Below are 7,434 nucleotides of genomic sequence, written 5' to 3' on the forward strand. Positions count from 1 at the left end.
AGCGGTGGAATTCCAGCGATGCCCAGTGATGAGAGAGTGGAGAGGAGTATCTGATGATTGACAGTGTCAAACGCGGCAGATAGATCCAGCAGAATGAGGACTGATGATTTGGAATGGGCTTTTGCAATTCGCAGGGCTTCAGTGACCGAGAGAAGTGCAGTCTCAGTTGAATGGCCACTCCTGAAACCTGACTGTTTAGCGTCCAGTTTGTTGTTCTGTGAAAAAACAATGAGACCTGGTTGAAGACAACACGTTCAAGTGTTTTCGCTATGAATGGAAGGAGAGAGACAGGTCTATAGTTTTCTATAAGAGAAGTGTTTAATGTAGGTTTTTTGAGCAGTGGGGTTACCCGAGCCTGCTTGAACACAGTGGGGAAGATGCCTGTGAGGAGGGATGTGTTGATGATGTGTGTGAGTGTCGGTAAGAGCGTGGGAGAGATTGCTTGCAGAAGGTGTGAGGGGATTGGGTCAAGAGGACATGTTGTAGGATGGTTGGAGAGGAGAAGTTTGGATACTTCAGCCTCCGTCAGGGGACAGAAGGAGAAGATGGGAGGTTTAGCAGTGGATGTGGTTGGTTGGGGGTCCTGTGTGCGTGGAGGTGAGAACTGATCACTGATCGATCTAGTTTTGTCTGTAAAAAAAGTAGCAAAGTCATCAGCTGTAATAGAAGTGGTGGGAGGTGGTGGAGGGGGACAGAGGAGAGAATTAAATGTTCTGAAGAGATTACGCATGTCTGGAGCGCTGTTGATCTTGTTGTGGAAATGTGAGGATTTGGCAGTGTGGACATCAGCAGAGAAAGATGAGAGCAGAGACTGATACCTACTCAGGTCCGACGGGTTGTTTGATTTGTGCCATTTTCTCTCTGCTGCTCTGAGTTTAGTCCGATGTTCACGAAGAACATCAGATAACCAGGGGTTAGAAGGGGCAGTCCGTGCTGACCTAGAGGAGAGAGGACAAATGTCGTCTAGACAAGAAGTTAAGGTAGAGCATAAAGTTTCAGTAGCTGCGTTTACATCCAGAGATGAGAAATGGGTAGATGAGGGAAGAGAGGAGGATACTACAGAGGAAAGATGGGAAGGAGAAAGGGAGCGCAGGTTTCGTCTAAAAGTAACCGGTAGGGGGGTTGGTGGCACATGGGTAGCAAAATGTAGTGTAAATGTAATGAATAAATGGTCCGAGATATGTAGTGGTTGTACCAGAATGTTATCTGCAGTACAATTGCATGTGTAAATTAAATCAAGTTGGTTGCCTGATTTGTGCGTGCTAGTAGTGGTAAGGCGATTGAGATCAAATGAAGCTAGGAGTGAGTGGAAGTCTGTAGCATAAGGCTTGTCTAGGTGAATGTTGAAATCACCAAAGACTAAGAGTGGAGTGCCATCCTCCACAAAAGAGGACAACAACCCGTCCAGCTCCTCTAGGAAGGTGGCTAGAATTTGTCCAGGGGGACGGTAGATTACCACAATCTGGAGTTTTATCGGAGCTGATACAGTAATGGCATGACATTCAAATGAGTTGTAATTGCAAAGGGTAGAGTGGGTTGAGTATTTCCAATTGTGTGAAACGAGCAGGCCAGTACCCCCACCCCGACCAACTTGACGCGAAGTATGAGAGAAAGAGAAATTAGTAGAGAGAGCAGCTGGGGTTGCTGAGTCTTCTGGACGAATCCAGGTCTCAGTCAAGCGCAAGATGCTGAGAGTGGATTTTAAAGAAAAGGCAGAAATGAAGTCAGCTTTGTTGACGGCTGACTGACAATTCCAGAGACCCACAGAGAAAGCCAGAGGTGTAGTGGAAGATGTAGAGATAGGGCGTAGGTTAGCAGGATTACGTTGCCGTCTGCGAGTGATGTTAGAGCGTGGCTGAGAGAGAACCGGAATGTTTTGGAGACACATGATAGAGGTAGAAGGAAAGAGGATAGGAGAGCAGAGTGAGGAAGGAAAAAAAGATACTTAAGTGTGTAGCTCGGTGTCGTTGCTTGGTTCAAGTCGCACAGGAAAAAGTCGCAGGTCTTTTCACTCCTCGGTCTGAACACGACGGCTGAACGCTTCCGCAGACGCTTCCGCGTCGGCGCACACACCTCAAACAAATACACAGTCTAGAGTGAAAAAAAGCTGTGGTCGCTTTTAATTAGCACAACCACCAGCCAATCGCAGGGCAATGGCTCAAATCGAAACTAACACTTCGCACTTAAGTGCAGGAAAGGAGTTTCAGCTAAAGGGCAGTTATTATAATGACCAGTAAGTGCAATCAAAAATATAAACCACAACGAAAAAGCAGAATAGAAATAGGTAGGAAACGAACTATTCTTTCCTAGCAGCAAGTAATTAATTTAAACAACAGAGCTAAGAACAAGTATTAAAACACATCGCATTAATACTTGAAGTATTTTCTGTGGCCAAGAAAATATCCTTTCTTAGAGATGATGAACTTACACTGAATGGTCGCTGGACGAACAGATCAGTTGATGGCAATTTAATTCTGCTACAGTTATCACTGTCAGCCGATATAAATAATTGTAATTAATCATAATTAATTGTAATTATTTATGTACAATTCCCTTTTAAGCTAAATTTGTTACATTTGGTCTCCCTCGTGTGATTCAGACAGATCAAGGAACAAATTTTAAATCGAAAGTGTTTGAACAAGTGTTGAATGGAATTTCTGTGAGTCACGTAGTGTCAAGCGCGTATCATCCGCAATCACAGGGAGCTCTCGAGCGATTTCACCAGACACTCAAATCGATGATGCGAGCTCCCTGTGTAGAGTCTGGTAAGGACTGGGCTGATGATCTTCCTTTGCTCTTATTTGCGATAAGGGAAACTGTTCAAGAGTCGTTAGGATATAATCCTGCGGCGCTCATTTTTGGTCACACGGTTCGTGGCCCGTTAAAGTTAAGTGAACAATTAGTTGCTGATAACGTTCCACTTGTTCCTGTGTCAGAGTATGTCACTTCTATTCGTGAACGCCTTCGTAAAGTCTGTGAGAGAGCGAGAATGAATTTGGCAGGGTCTCAGGCTGATATGAAGGAATATTATGACCGTAAATGTGTCGCTCGTTCATTTCAGCCAGGCGAGTCAGTTTTGGTGCTATTGGCTACGCCAGGTTCTGCTTTGAAACCTAAATTCTCAGGTCCTTCTACAGTAATGAAGAAATTGTCTGACACAAATTATTTGATTTGCATGCCTGATCGTCAAAGAAAGTCACGTTTGGTTCATGTTAACATGATCAAGTCTTATGTGAAGGATGAGTCTGTTACAGTTAAGTCAAGTGCCGTTGTTGCGTTTCTGCCTGTGGCAGTTGAGGATGTTGCGGAGCAGGAGTTCTCCGTGCCTTCTGGTCGATTGTCGAACTCTATAATATTGAACAATTTGGATGTTTATTTAAGTCACTTAACTCCAAATCAAAGAAAAGATACTGTTGCATTAACTGGAGATTCATGTTCGCTTTTTTGTGATTCCGTCACAGACTACAGTACTTCAGCATGATATCGATGTTGGTGATGCGCAGCCTATAAAGCAGCATCCTTATCGGCTTAATCCTAAGAAACGTGAGTTGATGAAAGCAGAAGTCGAGTATTTACATCAAAATAACTTTGCGAATCCCAGTCAGAGTGCGTGGAGTTCGCCTTGCTTGTTAGTCCCTAAGTCTGATTTGTCGGTTCGTTTTTGCACAGACTATCGTAAAGTCAATGCAGTAACTAAACCTGATTCTTTTCCGCTTCCCCGTATGGAAGACTGCATTGATCGAGTTGGTCCTGCAAAGTTTGTAACGAAATTGGACCTTTTAAAGGGATACTGGCAAGTGCCCCTTACTCCGCGTGCTTCGGAGATTTCGGCTTTTATGACCCCTGACGATTTTATGCAGTATTCAGTTATGGTGTTCGCAATGCACCGTCAACATTCCAAAGGTTGATGCAGATTGTATTGAGTGGAGTTGAGAATTGTGAAGCTTATTTAGATGATATCGTGATATATTCTTCTAGGTGGGAAGAGCATGTGAGTTCTTTTACGTGAGGTGTTTTCACGGCTTGCTGGTGCTTCCCTGACTTTAAATTTAGCCAAATGAGAGTTTGCTAAGGCTACAGTAGTGTATTTGGGAAAAGTGGTAGGACAGGGTCAAGTACGCCCAGTTGATGCAAAGATTTCGGCTGTTATGGAATTTCCTGCACCTAAGAATAAAAGAGATCTGCACAGATTTTTAGGTATGGCAGGATATTATAGAGGTTTCTGTCACAATTTTGCTAGTGTTGTTTCACCTTTAACCGATCTTCTCAGTACAGCTCGAGTTTTTGTATGGACTCCTGCTTGTGAGCAAGCTTATCGAGCAGCCAAGGACTTGCTGTGTAACGTTCCTATCCTTTCAGCACCGGATTTTGGACGCCCGTTTAAGTTAGAAGTGGATGCTTCTGCAACTGGCGCTGGTGCCGTTCTTATTCAAGAGAGTGAGCTGGGAATTGAACACCCAGTTTATTTCTCGAAGAAGTTCACGTTGTGTCAGCGCAGATATAGTACGATTGAAAAAGAAGCTCTTGCGTTACTTTTAGCGCTGCAACATTTCGAGGTGTACTTGGGTGGAAGTTCTTTTCCAATTGTCGTGTATACTGATCACAATCCCCTTGTTTTCCTGGCTAGGATGTGTAACTCGAATAAACGGTTAATGCGTTGGTCGTTAATAGTGGAAGAGTTTTATTTAGATATCCAACATAAAAAGGGCTCGCAGAATATTGTTGCGGATGCACTGTCCAGAGTTCATGGTGCTGAAGTTTAAGGTGTTGTTGGATAGTGATACAAACCTTTTGTTTGTATCTTTTTGGTGTGGAGGTGTTACGAATGGATTCGTGTGTTTCTAGGGAAACAGGATATTCTCTTATGTGTGCGTGCATAGGTCTTTTCCTGTGTTCCTCTGTCTCTCCTTCTTTCGCTCTAATTGTTTACAGGTGAAGCTGATTAGGAGGACTGCGCTGGTTGGTGACCGGAAGGATTGCCGCAGTATTTAAGTCATCTGGTGGAAGGAATCGGCTCCCCGCCCTCCTCGTGGCTTTGTTTCCGCTATTAAACGTGTGTATGTGAAAGCATCGCTAATTGAGACATTTGTTGTCAACCATTGATTTAAAGTAATGCTTTAGTTGTAATTGTACTTTTGGTTGCTTACGTCCTGGACCGTGTTTCAGTGGAGCTTGGTTGAGAGACGGGCGCCTGTTTTTGTTCGTTTTCTCCCGTTTATGTTAGCAGGGAGGTAAGAACTTGTATTTTATTTGTTTTTCAGGTTAGATTGTGTATAGTAGTAGTTTTATTTATTGCAATTTGCCCCTCCCGAAGTTTATGATGTTCCTTTGTTTATCCTTATTTAATAAACTTATGTTTATTTGCACTTAAGTGTCTTGTGGTTGAGAAATTGAGGATGAGAGCGGGGACCCCAGGGATCTTTCTTGGATGGATCCCTGTTACTTATTATGAACCAATTTACTTTCTCTTTGAGTAGGGGTTTAACTTGTAGTTCGTAACAATTTAATACAGCAATTAATCAATCCAAATTAATAATCCAAAATTGTATGAATGAATTAAATTAACAAATTAATTTAAAAAATGAAAAGTTTGTGTGATAGTTATGGGTTGTCAATGCCCACTTCAGAGGTGTGATGGTACTTATTCCAGCTAAGAGGAAAACAAAAATGGCACGACCTGCAGTGGCACTCTTGGTGCAAGGTGTATTTCACCAGTTCGCACTTACATATAATAAACTGAGTAAAGGTTATGCGTATTTGGCGTGCTGTCTGGGGAGAGGGGTCCGAGCTCAGCATTTAGCCCGGACCCAGAGCATCTTTTTGCTCCAACTTTTAAATGCATTTCAGATGTTTTAACTCTGAGGTGTGCTGGAAGCCATTTTAATCATTCATTTTGTGATGAACCACCATAATACATTTGACCCTTACACACGGTTCTGTCTTGTTATTGTGTTTTTGATTTATGATAACACAGATTAAACATGACTGAAGAAAGTGAAGCATTACATATCTATCTTTATCATTTATTATTCTAGTAGATTGAAGATTTGTGATTCTTTTTCCTAAGCTAATGTAATACAAAACATTTTTGTTGCTTAAATTTACTGTCTGAAAATAAGTTTACTTATTTGTTCAATTCTGACGAAATCTGCATTTGAACATCAGTAAAAGAATTACACAGAAATGATACTCAATGAAACAAACTACATAATGTTAAAATACATGTAGTGTAAATTACAAGGATGAGCTATTATGATCATCTACCTTAGGACTCTAACAATTACATTTTATGTTAAATTGTTCTCAGAGTGATAGCTTTACCAGTTTAATTATAAAATATTGTTTTAAAATATTCTGTTAAAATATTGACCAGAGAGGTTGCTGGATGAAATATTTTCAGAGTTAAGATGTGTTTTTAAACCAGGGGTAAAATAAGGCATAGACCACAGGATTCAGACCTGAGTTAATATACACGACCCATGTCAAAACATTTAAGGTTGTGGAAGAGACTGCTGATAGAGAACAGATATAATAAGGAATCCAGCAAAGCAGGTGAACTGTCACAATGATTCCTAATGTCAGAGCAGCTTTGCTCTCAGATTTCTTCTTCACTGAACTTTCTATTTCACATTTAGCACTCTTCATCGGAGAGTTTATAACCTTTACTTGCTGATATACAACATGGAAAATCCTCAAATATAAAGTTATGATGAGCATACAAGGAGAGACAAAGGACAAAATCAGATCAGTTACTCTCCAGGCAAAACTCAGTATAACTGAGCAATCGCCATAACACACAGACCTGTGTGAGGTGTAAAAATATCCATTATTAATTGCAAATGAAGTGAAATAAGATGAAAAGCAAAACCAGCAGAGACAGATGGTCCATAAAGTTTTTGTCATGGTTATTTTGTAAGACACAGTTAATTTTACAGTAACTTGCTGGCAACCAAGCTGCCAGTTCTTTACCGTTTTTTAATAAACAGTAGCCAACTGTAATTTTACCCAACAGTAAGATACTGTTAATTTTACAGTAACTTGCTGGCAACCAAGCTGCCAGTTCTTTACTGTTTTTTAACAGGACAATTTTTAACAGTATACTGTCCTATCAAATAATAAAGGCAAAAATGTCAATAAAAAAATCAAATAAAATCCAGCCACATATTTGTTTAGAGCTGTTTTGGACTTTTTCACTGGAGGAAGCGTTATTATGGATATTTGAGTTAAAAACATATTAATTATGGATTTGTTTCTGTTAATACTGTAAAGGGTGACACACAGCCACATAACGATCAACAGCAATTAAAACTAAATTACAGAACGTTTCTGTACAGATACAGAAAGAAGCAATCCAAGGATCACTGTAAACAGTCAACAGTAAGTATCTCCAAAGTACCAACACGTCTTAATCAGCTTTATGGCCTCTATGGGCAT

General features: G+C 40.9%; 1 pseudogene; it reads right to left on the reverse strand.

Moving 5' to 3' along the window:
- Positions 1–6,402: 6,402 nt before the first annotated feature.
- Positions 6,403–7,434, reverse strand: LOC131548428 (trace amine-associated receptor 13c-like; annotated as a pseudogene).

This window comes from Onychostoma macrolepis, chromosome 10 (genome assembly GCF_012432095.1).
Source record: "Onychostoma macrolepis isolate SWU-2019 chromosome 10, ASM1243209v1, whole genome shotgun sequence".
Classification (NCBI taxonomy): Eukaryota; Metazoa; Chordata; class Actinopteri; order Cypriniformes; family Cyprinidae; genus Onychostoma; species Onychostoma macrolepis.